Genomic DNA, 19,782 nt, shown 5'->3' on the forward strand with positions numbered 1-19,782 from the left:
CATAATACACTGACATATTGTCTGTAAATAATGTAAACAAATACTGCAAGCAGCTCAAATGAAAAATAATAAGTTGCATACATTAGAAAACATGAACGTAAGAGCATGTCTCTGATATTTCTGTGATTCAGATCTTCTGAAGTGGACACACAGTCTGGCCACTGAGGGGAGACAGAGAAGTCCATTCTTCTGTTACAGTGCTTGTCAATAACATGTAATGTCCATTTCCCCCCTCTATAGTTCACAGCTTTCTTTTTGTGTCCGTTATCTAAAATCACATGGGAATATCTGTCAGGTAATATCTGAAGTGCAGTATTACAGCAGCACACTCACATCATTTTTAATGCCAGACACTAAAGGCACAGTTAATAAAAATCTGGCCTCTGCAATGCATTGAAGAAATGAACTAATGATTCCCGTGACCAGCTCAGAATGGACTGTGTATTTCTTGTTTACAATCATGTTGCTTTGCTCTGAGAGAAATCAAAATTATGTTTCAAGACAGCTTTGTGATTAAAGATGTGTGGAGCAACTTCTGCATGTCAGATGCCCAGCATTATTGTTTTCTGCATACCACACAAACAGTGAACATTATGTAAATCATCTGAGTTTAATGAGAGAGAACTGGTTATGTATTTGACTTGTGACGAAGAATGTTCTCTCTTTTTTCTTGTATCTGTAAATGGATGTTATGTGACTGTACAAATGTTTGATGAGATTTGGATGGGCTATAAAATATTAATTGTTTTGTATGCAAGTTTAAAGTCTTAAAAATTACTCAACAGTCACTCTGGTAATACATTTTGGCAAGAAATTAAGCCTGTTGCTTGTTCAGAATCACTTACCGTCTTTTGTATGAGTATACAACGATACACTGATAAACTAACATCATTTAAATTAATAGTTCACTCAAAAACAAAGATTAGCATAACATTTATTCACTCTCAGGATACCCAAGATGTAGATGAGTTTGTTTCTTTGTGGGAACAGATTTGGAGAAAATTTGCATTTCATTACTTGTTCAGAAGTGGATGCTCTGCAGTGAATGGGTGCCGTCAGAATGAGAGTCCAAACAGCTGATAAAAACACTGGACTGGAGTGGTGTGGATTATTGTGATGTTTTTATCAGCTGTTTGGACTCTCATTCTGACGGCACCCATTCACTGCAGAGGATCCACTGGTGAGCAAGTGATGTAATGCTACATTTCTCCAAATCTGTTCCCACGAAGAAACAAACTCATCTTGGATGGTCTGAGGGTGAGTACATTTCCTGCAAATGTGCATTTTTGGGTGAACTTAACTATTCCTGTAATGTACATTGACAGCATTTCTATGGGCTTTGCAACAGAAATTGTTGAACTGGATTAAGCAGAAGCTGTCTTGTAAGTCTTGCAGTAACAGACGTACAGCTGAAGTGTTGTTTGGAAGCTGTACTGCACTTGCCCACACAAACACAAGTGACGCAAATGTAGTATTTTCTCCCGAGTGTTGCTCCTGAAGTCCCGGTGGCAATGGTTCCAGCTGACAGTGTCATAATGAGGAGCAATGCTGTGGGTAGGAGGGCTTCACTCATGTCAGATACACAAGCTAATGACACACGGAGAAAGCAAGTGCTATGTCCAAACCTATATCTTCAATCAAGAGAGTACTGCAGGCAGACCGCACTGTGGACGACGTATAGCTGTCTAAAGGTCCATGCAGAGACACCAATGGTGTACCTACGTTCATGCATGTGAAACATTGTGATGTGCCACATGTGCTGTTTAGACAGCCATGCATTCACGTAAATGTGATTACACACAGAAACAGTTCTACAGCGAAGAGTTTTGTATCAACTTCTCCACTAGCTGACGAATGGTGTTTGTGAGCATCATATCTCAGCCTCTGTTACCTGTAAGCACAGCGCCATGGCATTTCTATACTGCAGCTGAATGAAAAAGCCATTAAAGCCTCACAGCAGATCTCATTTCTCATTCCCCAGCTTTGCAAGTTTCATGGTTGAACCATTACATTTCCATAGACTATATCAGCTTGGATTTGGCACATTGGTATTTAGTAGTGAAGGTTTAGCTGGTTAGCACTGACCCCATTACACAAAATTTTACTTAAAAGTCACAAGTTAGAAACATACTTGACTGAAAGTAGATTTTCACATTTAAATGTACATATATGTTTAATAGTAAACAGTACTTAATATAATGTTACAAGTTTAAAATAAATCTATAATTTAAATGTTTAAATGCATATCAGTAAACTAGACTACTAGAATACTAATTAACTTTATATATAATATATATATATATATTTTGCTGGTCAGGAAAAATTCATATTTTCTCCTCCCCTATCAAAAAACATTTGCTCTGACTAGATATGCTTAAAGCTGGAATGAAATTAAAATTTCTTAATGCATATTGCATATCTTACAGAACAAGTGCATACTTTTCATTTTTTTTTAAAATGTTTTGACCTTATAATATTTCATCAAAATCACTGCCATGTATGCAGGATATCTTGTGGGAGATGTATGCAGGTCCTCAATAAGCAGCAAATTAGGAGTTTGTTGAGGCAAAAGTCATAGTTAATAGTAAGTGAGAATTAGTCCACAAACTAAAGTGAGACCAAATTACTCGTATCGTGATCTACTCACTGGAGAAACCAGATCTGCCCTACCGCTTATTCCAAGGTACACCTTTGTACCTTATTTACTCGTAAAGGGTGCATATGACATAAGTGTACATATTAGTACATAAAGCATAGTTAGTACTCATTAGTACCAAAAGTGTACATACTAGTACATAAATTGGTGGCCGTAATATTACCTAAAGTTTACATATTATTACCTACCTAAAAGTTACATATTTGTACCTTAAAGTTACATATGACATAATTTTAATAAAAATATGGGCAATTAAATATTCTCTTTTCCAAGATGGAACCGGTGTATATTGCCTGCTGTCCTTTACCTGTTGTACAGTACTTACACATTTGTTTGTTTTAATGTGTTTTATGTTTGCCGATTTACAGACAGGCAGTTGCCTTGCCCTGGACAGAAATCACACATTATGATACAGTTCACATTGATGCTAATAACAGTGATCTTCATCTCTGCTTTTTTACTTTTACGTTATTGCAGCTGAGTTGGCCTGTGTTTACCACACTGTGAAGCACAATATCAGCTATATCAGTGTTGACTGTGCTAACAAATGACTTCAAATGACAGTCAGTGACTCAAAGATAGTAAAGATAGATTCCTGTGGATGTACAAAAGCGGAGACCATTGTCAAAAACATCCTTGCCTCCAAGTAAGTTGTTGAAGTGGTTAATATTTTGAAGGGCTCAAAACCCATCCCTTTTGTCTTCAAACAGATGCATCTAACAAGGGCAGTCAAAAGAGGTTTCCTCTGTCTATTCAGGATTTCACTCTTGAGAGTGCTGATGGCGTTGTGTCATGTATAGAGCAGAGTCTCAAACAATTTAGTGCAGACAATAAAAATATGAATTATGGTGTTCACAACTTAGTTTACACTAAGCTGAAGAATAACAGCTACCTCCTAACAGGGAACTGTCATGCTGAGTTTCAGGAGATTTTGCGTCATGTTGTGAGCAGGTGACTGTCCCTGAACCCTGCAATCACTCGCCCCATGCAGAACTGGACTGCTCTCATGTATTTAAATAGTCTTGGCTATTAAGACACCTGAGGATTTTGCTGAACCTAAACATGAATGCAGAAGAGCTGCAAGAGGAAGGAGATGTTGTAGAGGTTTATCTTCTCTTCTGCAATAATATCCTCTCCCTATTTGAAGAGGTGGTGAAGAACCTTGAAAAAGATGACAACATCTATTGTTTTGTATGCCATCATGAAGTCTTTCGTGGACAATAGAAGTTGAGTTCTATGGATAATTAACAAAACTAAAGCTCCAGTGTCTTCCCCCATCTGAAGCAAACACTGCCAAATAGGAATTCAAAGCCTTCCTCAGCACTGCCATCAGGTATGTCAAGAAATTGTTTGACTTCCCTGAGGACAACTGCCTTTTTCAACTGCAACCTTTGTGTCTCCAGTCTGGGAAACTTACCTTTGGTGATATGGAGAAGGTTGCAGAGACACTTAACCGCATTCAAAAGCTACAAACCAACATGGATGCACTTTACAATGTGTGTGTCACTGCCAACTTCGTTTTGGAGAAGCTAAAAGAGCATGACCAGTGGCAGCATACAGACACAGCTAAAAAGTGGATGAAAGTGCTTCAGGCAACAGATCTTCCAAACGTGCTGTCCTGAGCATTCCATCATCCACAGGCTACGTGGAGAGGATATTCTCCATAATCAAAAACAAGTGTTCTGTTGAACACACCATATTTTACAAACTTTTACAAAACTGTACCTCATGACAAATAAATCATTGGAACTCATGGAAATAATGAGTGGGCTTTAAGAAGCAAAGAAAGAAATGTCTAACATTTTAGAGAAAATAGCGTTTCACCAACTACAGAGCTTTCTGCTTAATAACAATATTTTCTGAGTGTTTCAATCATTGTTTTGGCAAAATCCATTCCACAGAAACAGCACTGGTAAAAGTTCTAAATGATATTTTACTGACTCTCGATTCTGGCAAGTCTGCTGGGTAAGTGCTGTTAGATCTGAGGGCGGTATTTGATTCAATTGACCACTCTGATCTGATCTCTCATTTGGAGCATTGGGTGGGCATTCAGGGAAATGTTCTCAAATGATTTCAATCCTATTTCAATAATAGAAGGTTCTCTGTTAGTGTTGGTGAATTTACCTGGATGCAGCTCCTCTTATGGGCGGTGTCCCTCAAGGCTCTATTCTTGGTCTGATTTTATTCTCCTTGTATACGCTTCCCCTTGGGCCGATCTTTAAGAAACATGGCATCTCCTTCCACTGTAAAACAGATGATACCCAAAACTATCTGCCCCTAGGATCTAATAACATGGGTTTGGATACTCTGTTGGCTTATCTAGCAGATGTTAAGGCCTGAATGTCCCTAAATTTTCTTCACCTCAATGAAGGCAAAACTGAAATGATTCAGAAGCTGCTACCTCTCCTGTCCCAAAATATTAAAATTTACAAACATACAAGAATCCACAAAAAAAGAAATTCGTTCTTTAATTTAAACTACTCTCAAATATTAAAAACCCCTTAGTATGGTAGTCAGAACCAGTTTTTTCCATCTCAGAGTCTTAGCTACAGTAAAACCATTTCTTTCTTTTAAGGACTTTGAAAGGGTCAACGATTTCAACGAGGCTTGATTATTGTAATTACCTTTATATGGGTATTAATCAAGCATCTCTTAATCGGCTCCAAATGGTACAAATCGCTGCTGCTAGGCTCCTTACTGGTGTGCATAAATGAGAGCACATTACCCCAGTACTAATATCTTTACATTGGCTCCCAATTCTTAACATAATTTAACAAAAATTCAATACTATTAAACTTAAATCGGGATAAAGCCTAACCCATGGAAATAGGTCAGATTTATTATCCGTTCACAATCCTGGAAGACTATTAAACGTCCCTCGGGATAAATTGAAATCGAGGGGAGATCGAGCCTTTGGCATTGCCACACCGAAACTCTGGAACAGCCTTCTGGTTTTTATTAGAACTGCCTCTACACTGCATGAGTTTAAAGCAAAACTCAAACCCCATCTTTTTTCTCTGGCTTTTAATTGTAGTTGAATTGTGCTCTGTCTAGTCTTTTCTGTGCTGTAATTCATGTTGTACATGGTGTTAATGTTGATGATATTTGATGTATCGTACAGCACCTTGGTCAACAATTGTTGTTTTTAGTAGTGCTATTATATAAATAAAGTTGAGATGAGTTGAGTTGAGTTAAATATACACGTCAGTCACAATTAATGGAACCCTTTTATTCTATACTTTTTGCAACCTCCATTTGCCAAGATAACAGCTCTGAGTCTTCTCTATAATGCCTGATGAGGTTCTCTCTCAAGATCCTTCAAATGCCGAGGTCCATGTTGGTGCTTCTCCTCTTCAGTTCAACCCACTCATTTTCTATAGGGTTGAGGTCAGAGGACCGGGACGGCATGGCAGAACCTTCATTTTGTGCTCACTGACCTATGTTTTTGTGGATTTTGGTGTTTGTTTTGGATCATTATCTTGATGGATGATCCGACCATGGCCCATTATAAGATTTCTAGCAGGGACAGCCAGGTTTTGATTTTTTTATCTGTTGGTATTTGATAGGATCCATGATGCCATCTGTCTGAACAAGATATCCAGGACCTGCGGCAGAAAAATAGGGCCACAGCATTTTACAAGGACACTTGCAAAGACAGACATTTTGACACATAAGTGTGTTTATACTACAGGGCTGTTGAACGCTTGAATCTGATTGGCTGATGAATGTTCTAATGTGTGCAATTATTTTTAGGGAAACGCACGGTGAAGGTAGTTCCAGGCAGGTCTTGACTGCATTACATGTCCATATCACTTCACCAAATGATTTCAGTTATTTAAAAGGTCTTTACAAGTTTACTATACCAAAAGAACCAAAACAACCAAGCATATAAATATTACCATGTTATGGCCATAAAATTATGTTTTATTGTGTATGGAAAGCACATACTCTTTTTTTTTACCGCTCTCTCTCCCTTACAAATGCACACACATACAGCACAGACACACATTCGCACACAAACAATTTTATCAGTAAAATAGTTTAGTAATTCGGAGAAACACACATGATTCATCTCTCTGTCTCTCTGTCTAATAACTTTATTATTAACTGCATTAGTTTGCTATCAACGGCCTCCATGACTAGGTCTAACAGGACATTTTGGAATTAGCACCAGAGGCATGGGATGAGATGCGTAAGAAATTAGTATAAGACACTGAGTTTTAAGAACAAATCCTGACCAACGTCCTGAAATACATCGTCTGAACAATGTCTTGAGGTGTGGTAGCTATAGTATAAGTTTTCTGCGCTGCCCCTCATGGTCGCATCACCACCCCGGGTGTGCATTATTTGCACTTGAGCTGTTCTAAATCACTTGTTTTTAAACCACAATGCTTAAAAATGCATTCAAATGACTGCGCAGAAAGCAAACGTTACATGAGTGATGGAGACCATAGTCCAAATTTCTATATCACCACCCCTATGGTGAGCCTCACTTACTGATGGTTTGTGCCCTTAAAGGTGAATGAGTTCTGAGTGGGACGTAACAGTGATGGATGTGTGTGTGTGTGTGTGTGTGTGTGTGTGTGTGTGTGTGTGTGTGTGTGTGTGTGTGTGTGTGTTTCAGTACAATAAAAATGTGTGAGTGATTCTGCTGCTTCTCTTCAGGACTGTAATCTTGTTCAATTAAAGTGAACTCAGAATACACTGAGTGTCACAGTGAGGGTTTCATCAAATGTGAAGTGATATATGACAACATCAGTGGCAGGAACCTGGAGTTTGATTAGCATTCGTAAAATTTGTTAACATTCATAATGTTTTCAAACACTATATCCATAATGATATACTGTATCTATTATTACAGTGCAAGTAAATAATTTAGATCTGTTGTCACAACATTTCTAAGCCACAGAATTAGCTGAAAACTTGTGCCTTTTTGTTGTGAATTGCAGATGTAAGCAGCGGGTGACACACACTGTGTTTCCATAAGCCATTGCGCTAGTAGGAGTGAACAAATTAATAACGTATCTTGTTTGACAGAAACATTTCCAAGGTTACTGACTGCAGTGAACAATTCTCAGCCAGAGCTCTTTCACGCTCCAATACAATTTTTAATCAAATTTACATGTTGACTAAAATGTTTTGTTTATCTAAAATTATAAGCATATTTAATCTACTCTGAAGCAGTGCCATTGTTCCTGCCAACTTTTCTTGCACTTTTTTGCTTGAACATTTCTCCTGATAACTTTTGACCATGTGTTTAACTTCTGGTAGACACTCTACTAATTATCAGTAACATTGCAACTACATATCAGCTAACTCGTATTAGAGTATTAGTAGACTGTTAGGTTAGAGTTAGGGTTAGTAGAATAAGTTGACATGTACTTGCAAAATCAGCAGAATGTCTGATGGTGGACCATTAAAATAAAGTTTTAGCAGATATTAAGCAGACAGTCTACTAATACTTTAATGACTGCTAGTTGACATGTACAGTTATGGCCGAAGATATCAGCACCCTTGGTAAATATGACAAAAGAAGGCTGTGAAAATTAATCTGCATTATTAATCCTTTTGATCTTTTATTTTAAAAATTCACAAAAATCTAACCTTTCATTGGATAATAAGAATTTAAAATGGGAGGAAATATCATTATGAAATAAATGTTTTTCTCTAATCTGACCTACCAGTCACTAAAGGTGTATTTCACTTCAAAAAGTGAATGTGAATAAATTGTGTGGTATTCCAGCTTTAATTGTGTGTTCAATTGCATGAATCCAATTAGGTCTGTAGATGTTTATGTGCCATTTACATCTAATTTCTGTGTAAATACACAACTTTATCATGCTATGCGTTACAGTAAGTATCAATGCATAAGAAAGCACATTTTTGCAGTTATAATGAATATATTTTTGATGTTTTGCTTGCCATTCATTTAACCGAACTGTGAATGCCTAGCTGTTTAATTGTCTGTCTGTCTCTCTATGTAGGCAAAACTCTCAAAAATCCTGTCACACCGCTGAACTGATTATGAAGTTGAAGTCCAGTGCCGAAGGGAACTTCAGCTATAATGAGCTTATCGTCTCATTTGTGTGTCAACCCCAGAGAAACCTGCAGTGAATATCTACACTGAAACACAAAAATCCTGAGTTCATCTGTGTGTGTGTGTGTGTGCATGACAAGTCTTCAGCCCTCAGGACACAGTCTGAACCGACAGAGCAAACTGACCTCCACTAATTTAAAAGAACTCATAGTGAAAGATCTGACAGTCTTATTCCTAAATAACAGCAGTCCATTTGCATTCAGACATTAAGTATCTCTGTGTTTGATGTTTACTTCAGCGGAACGATTCCACTCAAATAACCTCAGATTTATTTGAGGAAATGGGTACAAGCATTGAGATACAATCTTTGTCAAGTACCCTGACGCTTATACACTGTAATTAATGTCAATTGCTGTGCCAGGCATCACAATGGAGAGCCAGCAACTTAGGAGACCTTTATAGCTACCGGTCACAGTGCAGGTCCTCCGTGAAACCATCAATCCAGCACACATACAGCTTCAGAAATGTGGGTGGGTTGCAGATCATAAGGTTATAGACTTGCCTGTTTTGTAGCTTGCCAAATTTAACCTTGGATTCATCAGGACGGTCAAAATAACATCTCTTCTGCTGATTTGGGGTCATTTTCACGATTTTCAAAATGCTTGATAACGTAGTCATAAAAGATGCCTTCATTAAAAGGATAATTCACCAAAAATGAAAATTCTGTCATCATTTAATCACCCACATGTTGCTCCAAACCTGACTTTTTTTTTTTTTTTTTGGTGGAACATAAAAGCAGATATTTTGAGAAATGACTCGGTGGCTCTGTTTACACCTGGTATTAAGATGCATTTTTGTCAATCCGATCACAAGTGCATAATGCTAAATACAGGTGTAAACAAGATCTGAAACTTTTTTGAGTTTGTCCACTTTTGTCCACTTCCAGAGGTATATAAAAATGCATTCGACCAGGTAGATGCTGTTCATATGTAAATTGCACAAGCTTATTTCACAATATTTGATCAAAAGATCAGAAAAGGCCCACATATACACCCAGCCATAGACCCTCCCCTCAAAGAAATCAGGTAAGTTGTTGAAAGGGCTTTTCACATTTGAAATAGTTCACCCTGGGTCATTCTAAACCATAGGTAAACAGAATCCTGGCTCATCTTGCTTCACGCTTCACACTGCTTATATACCTCATCCTGGGTTAAAAGTTCATCCTGGGTATTCATAAGCTGCACATTCCTAAACCCCGAGTTAAAGTCCTTATTTGCGGTGTCAGTGTCACTGATTGGATGAATGCAGCACACAACAAGTTTACTTGGCTCAGGAGGACATAAATAGGCAGCAGTGTCAATAAGTAGTGTAGGTTCGACACTTGGAAGGACAGGTTTGTCATTCTGTGCCTAAGAAGACTGTTATAACTTTGCCATTTTTTTTACCTTTTTAAGTTGTTAAGTTTAGTTGATATCCAGACTCGGCTAATTTGTCAGCCAGTTCTTTAAATAAGAGCCATAGCCCAAACATGTAAAAAAGAGTTTGCACCATACTGACCTGTCAAAGGCGCATCTCAATTTCCATTAGTCAAAGGCGAGGCTCAATTTCCATTCAATTTCCATTAAAAAAAAATATTAATATGATGGTATTTGGAATTTTGACAGACATCTTTATTAATATGATGGTATTTGGAATTTTGCACTGCATTGCACTGTGTTTTAGGGTTAATGGAAAACTTAACCATGATTTTAACTTGTACTACACTACACATAGTTTAACCATGGCTTTTGTAGTGAAACTGTCATTAAACAAATTCCAATAAACAAAAAACTATGTTTACTACACAATTAATATATATAAAACAATTTTTAAAATAAAATAATTTCCACAACATTATGACAGAATTAAGTTTTAGGCTATAGGTTTTAAAATAACATGAGGGTGTGTACATTATGACAGAATTTTTATTTTGGGTGAACTGTCCCTTTAATAACTCTATACAGCAAGTTTGTTTTTACAGTGAAGGGACAAATGCTGTGTTGAACTTCATTTTGGCATTTTCTTGAGAAGTAAGTAAGTTGTGTTTACCCATGCAAAAGCCCTGCCATGATACTGAGGAGCTGCAGGAGGTTTTTAGGTTGGTTTAGACGGTTTCTAGGGTGTTCTGGGTGGTTGGCAGGTGGTCAAAAGAGCCCACCCCTAAGTTTCTATGATATTCTTGTCTCTATATGACTCAGTCTCTCCATCCCTTGCCCTGCACATCTCTGATTCAGCGTCTGCTCAGAAAATGATCAAATTAGTCCCATAATTAGGGTGCACTTTACCTAAATGAGCACTAATGAATAATTAGCTATTATGTAACTCTATCATTGGTTAGTTTTCCTGTTGGACTGAGCTTCTGGATCAGACGTCTCGGGCATGTTTGCCTGTTCATTTCACTGTAGATTGCTTCTAGTAGCTCAAAAAATAGAGTGTGGCAGTGCTAAGGTCATGGGTTCGATTCCCAGGAAAAGTGTGAACTGATAAAATAGGTACTTTGAATGCAATGCAAGTCATTTTGGATAAAAGCATCTGCCAAATGCAGTTCTTTATTGGCATATAGGTCTATAAAGAAATCTTTCCATTCCACAAAAAGTTCTTTAAAATGGAAAAGGTTCTTGAGATTATTAAAATGTTGCTTCACACTAAGAAAAAAAAAATGGCTCAAGAACTTAGAAACACACCTGAGCCAGCTAATCAAGGTCTTACTTGAAACTTCCAGACAGGTGTGTTGAAGCAAGTTGAAACTAAACTCTGCAGGAGACCGGCCCTCCAGGACTGAGTTTGGTGACCCCTGGTGTAGACAGTACATGCATGTTTATAAGCAAGCATACACATATGCAAACATATGCACACACGATATTTGTTTTAATGACGATGTACACTCTTTCAATAGTGTGGTGACAAACACAAATACCATCAAAAAATCTCCTTCTCATTTCATTTCCATTTTCGGTTTCATACAATGGCACAGCGTGAGATTTCCAAAACTATTAGATAAAGATGTTTTAGCGCGCAATTTATCAGCATAATGCAGTAATGCAACACAATGGCCATTTAGACCGCACCATGTGATATCGCTTCATTCCTTTTCATTCCACTTGGGAAATGTCATATTCATAATGACTCAGTGCTTGAGTGCTTTCATGAGGCTGTTTCTTAGTTTTTTGTTAGAGGTCTTGAGGGTGAGCTGACAACTGATTTCCGCTCTTGATGGAAATGTGGAGTGATTGACATTGTATAAGTCATAAAGCGAATGAGTCACTTTAACTCTGTGCTCACCCGATAAAAAAAGTAGCATGAAGACATGAAATGTAAATATATTTTTATTTACAAAAAAAGGAAACATTATGGTGTATTACATTGTTATTATGTTGTTACAACATTGTAATAAGTGTGATCGGTCTAAATGACGTTTTAATTTCAGGTTGTTCTCATTTTTGTCTCTTTCTGAGACACTGGTTTTGTGCAAAATCAGAAATGCATTGAGTTTAAACTCCAGGATCTGTTCTTGTGGCATTTGCCTCGATGTGACAAAGTGCAGAACTATTATTCCATCACATTAGGCACAGAAAATGAAACATGTGCCCATTATACAAGCATGATTGAACAGGTTAACGCTACTGTTAACTCCACTGAGTGTCTTTGCTCTCTTTATTTTGGTCTGACAGTGTGGATGGTAATCTTTGATCAGTGAGACACTTTTGAGGGTGTATTTGCCACTACTAAGGGTTCTGGTTATAGAACATACACACAAGGATTTTGCATAGCAAGGGTTAATATCTAAACATCAGGGTTGGCTGAAAGGGAGTATTGGGGAAACTTGTTTGAAAGATATTAAATACTTCATCATTAGGAGTGATTTAAAAAAAAGATGATAAAAGCTCAAGGAAAATCAAAGAGAGGGGTGCAAGTCTCTCTTCCCTACTCTTCTGGTTTTCCCTTAAAGCAGAAACTGATTTTAAAGAGCAGCTTTTTTGGAAATCCTCACTGGAACACTGCTTTAATTTCAGGGGGGAAGCGTTTTATTCAATTTAAAGCTGTTTTAGAGATTTACAAGCTCAAGTCCTGAAAAAGTACCATCAATAATCTCTGGAGACTCTATCAAGAGAGTATTATGAGCAGTAAACTGCATCAGCTGGAGGAGTCCAGAGCTTCTGACAGCTTCACAAGAGCAGATTTCAATCTCCGCTCCTGCAGCTTTCAGCTTTTGCATCTTTCAGCATGATGTGAGAGTGTGATTTAAAGGTGAAGTGTGGCATTTCTGCTACACTACATTTCAAAAATTGGTCAGACAAACAGGCACCAAACTCAGGTCACTGCTAATAAATGCAGCCTTGGCGAGACTTGTTTAAAAAACATTTATAATAACAGTTGTAGTTGGCAGATTCATTTGTTCACAGTTGGGGCAGTCAGATAAAAAAAATTGAAAAATAGGACCTATACAGAAAAACAGAGCACCTTAAATCATACATAATAACAGAAGAAAATATTATTATATATCACAATGCATCACCTCAAAAGGATGATGAGGATCTCTAACATAAAGCTGTGTAAGTAGTACTAATTTGTGGAAAGCTTTATTAACAGTGCTTAAAATGCAAATACCTTCAAGAGATGACAATCATAATCACACTTTGTAATCAAAGCCTATTTGATTCCATCATGATATATTTTAATTAAAGGGATACTTTACAAAAAAGGAAATTCAATAAACCTGCATGACTTGTTCTTCTGTGGAATACAAAATGTCCAAGCCGCTTTTTTTAACATACATTGAAAGTGCATGGAGATCACTGGCCGTCATGGTCATTATTTATTAATAAACAGAACTGAGGTAAAACAGCAGTTCAGTACTGCAGTCATAAGGATCATAGAGCTGCATGTGGAGCATCAAGATGAAGTTGTTAGTAGTTTAAAAGTTGAAGTAAGTTGTAAAACAAAAGTAAAACTTTGAACCTTTGAATCTTGTTAGGGCCACTGTGAAGTCCATGGTAAGAAAATGATCAAAAATATGGTAGACACTAAAAGGATCAGGCTGTCTGACTAAAGTGAGCATGAAGGATAATTGAGAGAAAAGTGATCGGGAGGCTGATAGAGCTGCACACACCAGGCCTCTGTGGTCGAGTGGCTAGAAAGACCATTTAAAGAAGGACATGTCTCCAGTTCTATGATTTAGTTACATTTAGGGTTTGTTGAAAGCCATGTGACAGAACCTGAAAGACTTTTAGAAGAAAAAGCTCTAATGATGGTAAAACCGAGCTCTATGCTGTGAAAGTAAAGCCATCTTTGATGGAAACACACTCTGACATTCATGTTAACACCAGCCTCAGTCTCAACACACTTTTGACTCGTAGCACAAAGTCTAGTCCCCATATCACAGTTTACTGGCCTAAAGTGACCAACCAATGGTTCTGTGTGTGGTTTGGAGTGGATTTATCTGAGATAAAAGGATGTCTGCTCATTTCAGACCAGTATTAAAAGACTGCACGGCACATTACTGCATTTATTGCTTTCTGAATCTATTGTAATGTGAGTAAAAATGTGAGGAAATGTACCCTTTTTTATTTTAATGATTAAAATGTGTGAAATACGAACATATTGATATATTTGATGCATGCTCATATTTAAAAGTTAAGATCTTTTAAAATGTATTTTTTACATTTCTGTTGACATACTTGTGTGTTATTGCTTTTAATGAGCTAAATGCAACAGTTTTGTATGTTGGCTAGAAGCAAGCTATTTATCTGCTGTGGGAAAGACAAATAAACAAAACTTCATGATACATATTCATTTTAATCATTATAAGGCCTTCAAATAATCAGCAATCGACTGTATCCACATTTAAAGGTTTATAAACCAATTGCCTCCAGTCTGTATAATAAATTACAGCCCAATTTACAGCCCTCGTGTCCCAAGAGCAATACATAACAAATCTGATATAAATTAGTTTGACGCCTTATGTGCAAGATAATTCATAGAATTACAAATGATGCTGCAGATTGGTTTCTGCTTGTCAGATGGGATCAACAGTTTAGTGGAAGCCAATAAAACCGCACAAATATCTGGAGTCAAAGCAGAGAAACTTCCAGAGCCAAACACACAGATCTTTAAAATGAAAATGAAGCCATCTTCTGGGTTTAATGCTCCACACCAATGAAACGTCACTTTTTTGTCATGTACAACAATAATTCACTCAAAGCTATTTGAACTTGTAGGGACAAAATGAACTAAAAAAGGTCATTTACTCCTCATCATGTACTTCCAAAATGGTTTGATTTTCTGTGAAGTTTCTTCCCACAATGCCTAAGCTGCTCTTTTCCATATATAAAGGGCCACTGATATTTGCTGCCAGACTCCAAATATAAAAAAAAATCCCTATATAGTGGTCCATACGACTCGTCATACAATAGCTTTATGTGAGGAACAGACTGAAATTCAAGCTGCAATCTTGGCAGCAAAAATTCAGCATTTTCTGCCTGAAGACACACTGAGCAGCTGTCTGTTCCCAATCAGTTTCCAGTCTGAAAAGAGACATTATCCTCTGTGGAACATCATTTAGCTGACTAACATTATATATTTATCATTTGGATGAACAGCACAAATCTCCGTCCATCTATCTCTAAAAAGTGCTGGGTTAAATACAACCCAGCGCTGGGTAAAATATGGACAAACCCAGCAATAGGGTTGTTTTCAACTAACAGTTGGGTTAAAAGTTTTACCAAATCTTGAAATATTACCAACAATATAAAAGTTATTCTTACACTTTATAAAAATCAGTAAAGATTTCAGAGCAAAAACACTTGTGAACCATAACCTGAAGGGGGATGTTTTACAAATATAAACACCTTTTACTTGCTTCATAGGTTCCTATAATGAATATACTATCAATCAGACAACAGAAGGCATGTAGTAAATCATGCGCAACAGCCTTTTCATCCAAATTTTGATCATGTTGATCATTTAAAAGCCTACTGTATGCTTTATAGGGTTAATGCAATGTGCAACCCTCTACCTACTGCTTCCTATTCACTGAAATGTATTTACAGATACTGTTGTATGTTTCTGAGACACTGGAGAGCTAGAAACCTTGAGCAGTCAGTGAATGCAGTGCGAACACACATGCGTCCAATGAAGAAACAGGCATCCAGCTCCAGAACATAACCACAAACCTCCAATAATCATGCAAGAACACTTCCCCAGTTTATTTTATAACATGAAATAAACATGAATGAACATCAGAAGGTCCCTTGTTTTAACCGTGGAAATATGTCAATACACACTATTTTTCAAGATCAAGTCCACTGATGTTAATGCCAGATTCAGCATTACGATTGGTCAGATCGCCTGTCAGTCAGTGGGTCAATATAGCTGGATGAGATCAAAACATGAGTGCAAACACAGAATGGATTGAGCGTGATTATGAAGATGCTGGTTGATGTTGGTGATTCAGCAGGTGGTTGTTTTGCATGTATCCTTGATGTAGTGGGTCTGCTCTGACTTGTCATATGCTATTAAAATAGGTCACATTCATTGTGGTATATTGCTCCATTTTAAAAGGTAATTTCCTTAACAGTGTCTGAGATGGAGAGTGTTCATCCATCAGCAGACACAGCATGAGGACATTCAGCTGATGGATATTGTGAGCATCCAGCAGTCCTGCAATAAAGCCATCGGTTCAGCAAGAGGTGGCTGGTGTGTAATTTGGTTTGGCAAAGGACTGATGGAGAGATGAGAGATAAACACATGGCATCTGCCAGAGCTCCATCATTATCAGTACAGAGGTGAGTGGACAGAGCAAATGCTCTCTGTTCACAATAAAACAAAACACTCTTTGATTCTCTCTCTTTGGTTAACTAGATCCCCTCGTCCTAAAGAGATAACAACCACCAACATATGTTTCAGGACACAAACGGTTCAAATGGCAGCCGTGGTTGCCAGAAATTTACTGTAAAAAAAAAAAAAAAAAATGCAAGTATTACATGATGGCATAACGAATGTTTAATTGGAAATTATACAATGTTAATATACCAATCTACATGAACAACCAAAATCTGCTTTGCACCTTTAGTGATAACCACCACAATAATACAGATGGTACAACAGAAAACCACTTGATGAATCAGAGTTCATCATAAGTGTCCCGTCCATGAAACACTGCCAGCGCTTGTAAATAGATGGTGCAGTGCCATACACACAAAGACAAAACACCATCAGGGTAACACAGATTATACACAAAATAATGCAATAAACATTCATTAAACAGAAACAGGGTTCCCACTCTTTTTTGGTGATCATTTTCCAGGAGATTTTTAATTTAATTATGGTGGGAATAGACAAGGATTATATCCTAAAGTATTATGTTTCTCTCTCCGGAAGTTTACATAACGTTTATGGCCATGACTTAACTATAAAACCAGTTCTATAATATGAGCTCTTAATTAAGCATCACAACAAATGATTTTCATAACCAATTTCAGTATCATAGCAAAAAATATTGAAACTATTAAAATATTTTATTGAACTATTTGAAAATAAAAATAATAAATGAGTTCATGACTAATAAGGTCAAGTAAAAAGTGATTAAAAACTTCAAGTAAAAAGTGAGTGGATTCTGAGAAAATAATGCTTAAAAAGGTCAAGTAAAAAGTGAGTGGATTCTGACTAACTTAAACACTTTTGATTGGGCAATGCGTACATTCGTTCAATAGCATTATTCAACATATTCAATAGCAACCTTTGCTGCTGTTCACAGAGCACTCACACAAACTTGCACGGGAGTGTTTGAAAGCAGCTGTCTATCAGTGAGTACTGAACTGAGTTTGTACTTGGTATTACCAATGCTGCAGAAAGGCCAGTATTATTACATTTTTAAAATGTCAGTATCAGCTTAGTCCAGAAGTTGACAATCAAAATGATTAATTACTGAATTACCGTTAACAAAGCTGCCTACCAGTTTGCCACAAACATTCAAGTAGTTAATAACGTTAACTAAACAGCTAACCATTGGATAGAATGTTAGGAAACATAATGTTGACACTGTCAAAAGTCAGTAGTGATGCACCTATCTTAGTTTTTCAGCACTGATTCGAAATTTTTACAAGCAAATGGGCTGATTATGATTGTCGATTTTTAAGTATTTCTTAAGTCAAGATGTTTATTTGCTCTATTGCAGGCAGAACTATCTGTAGTCATTTAAAATTAGAGGCAACCACTGCATTTGGATCCAAACATAGATGCTACAAGGCAGTTTCTGATTTAAATTAGATTGCATAATTTCAAGATTTAAAGTAAAAAACATAACGGTCTGACTTTATCTTTCAAAAACAAGCACTGTCCTGTTGGAAAAAACAATCCTCAGAGTTGAGGAACACTGTCAGAGCAGAAGGAAGCTTTCTTCCAGGAAAACCTTCTACGTGGCTTGATTCATGCGCCCCTCACAAAGACAAATGTGGCCGATTCCAGCCTTGCTGAAGCACCGCCAGATCATCACCGATCCTCTATCAAATTTCACAGTAGGTGGATTGTAGGCCTCTCCAGGTCTCCGTCTAACCATTAGACAACCAGGTGTTGGGCAGAGCTGAAAACTGGACTCATCAGAGAAGATGACCTTACTCCAGTCCTGTACAGTCCATTGTTATGGTCTTCTGCAAGCCTCAGCCTGGCCCTTCTTTGCTTCTCATTGATAAAGGCTTTTTTTCAAGCTTTGCCCTGCCCCCAGGAGCCTGTTTTGAACTGTCCTCACCATGCACTTCACCCCAGCTGCCATTTGCTATTCTATTTGAAAGTCAGTTGATGTCGTTCTACGGTTGTTGAGTGACTTTTGAATGATTTTGCAGTCATCCTGGTCAGTGGAGAGTTGTTTTCACCCTCTGCTAGTCTGTAGCTTTGTTATCCCCAATGCCTATGAACCAGTGTTGTTGAAATTTTAAGGATGGAAGCAACCTGACACTCACTGTATCCCTCTGCAAGTAAAGCCAGATATGAACCCTTCTTTTCCTCACCCAAAAGCTTTCTTTTCAACTCTTTTGGCATGGTCAATAGTTATTATTTGATTCCAGTTGCTTTAGAGATACAACTAGCACTGTTTTTGCCATCCAGCTGGTCCTATTGCAAGAGGATAGTGATGACCGCAGCAGTTTTTTTTTTTTTTTTTACTTCTCTTTAAATAAGATTTGGTGATCACTTGATCAGTACTTTGTTAAGCAGAATGAAGGTTGTTTCCTGTGCTGGAATGCAACAAACACTGGAATGAAAACACCATCAGCGTAACACAGATTACGCATGAAATAATGCAATAAAAAAAAATCAGGAAATTACAGCCGGGGGCCATTTTCACTATCTTTACGAGTGGTGGTGGGGTAATTGTATTTCACCATTATTTCCACTCTCGTTTGTGAGGGAGTTACTGCAGAATTTATTCAATGTTTCGACCACTTTATGATCTCCCACAGCTTATCTAAAAGCTCTGTTCATAAACCGTCTCACACGGGGAACATGAAATATTATGTGCAAACATTCATGCCTTTTATGTTTGACTAATCACATACCGTGGCTATCAATAACATAACACTACAAACACACTGTGACTTTCCCATGTTTCCCATGAACGGGACGCTGGCTGACCACTTTGTGATTAATTGGTCTGGCAGTAGCATCTGATAAACAGAGACAGAGCTGCTCTGTGGATGCTGGAGGAGAAACTCAATGAATGTTTCTAACAAACAAAAACCCACAAACACTTCTAAAGTTCTCAAGTTAAAATAGCAGTTTAATGGCATTTAGTACACTAGTTTTTTTTTTTTGCTGCCTACTTATTCACTATTTAATTTAAAGGAGTTGTTCACCGAAATGAAAATTTGCTGAAAATGTAGATGTAGACGGGTCAGGGTTCGTACACATCTTTACCAATAAATTCCAGTACTTGGTGATTATCTCTGTCTTTTGTTGTTTGATTAACATTCATGATAGCACAGCTTTATTAGGCTGCTGTCACTTTAAGACCGACTGCACAGATCCAATATACTGATACACAATAGTCTGCTTTCTC

This window comes from Cyprinus carpio, chromosome A19 (genome assembly GCF_018340385.1).
Source record: "Cyprinus carpio isolate SPL01 chromosome A19, ASM1834038v1, whole genome shotgun sequence".
Lineage (NCBI taxonomy): Eukaryota > Metazoa > Chordata > Actinopteri > Cypriniformes > Cyprinidae > Cyprinus > Cyprinus carpio.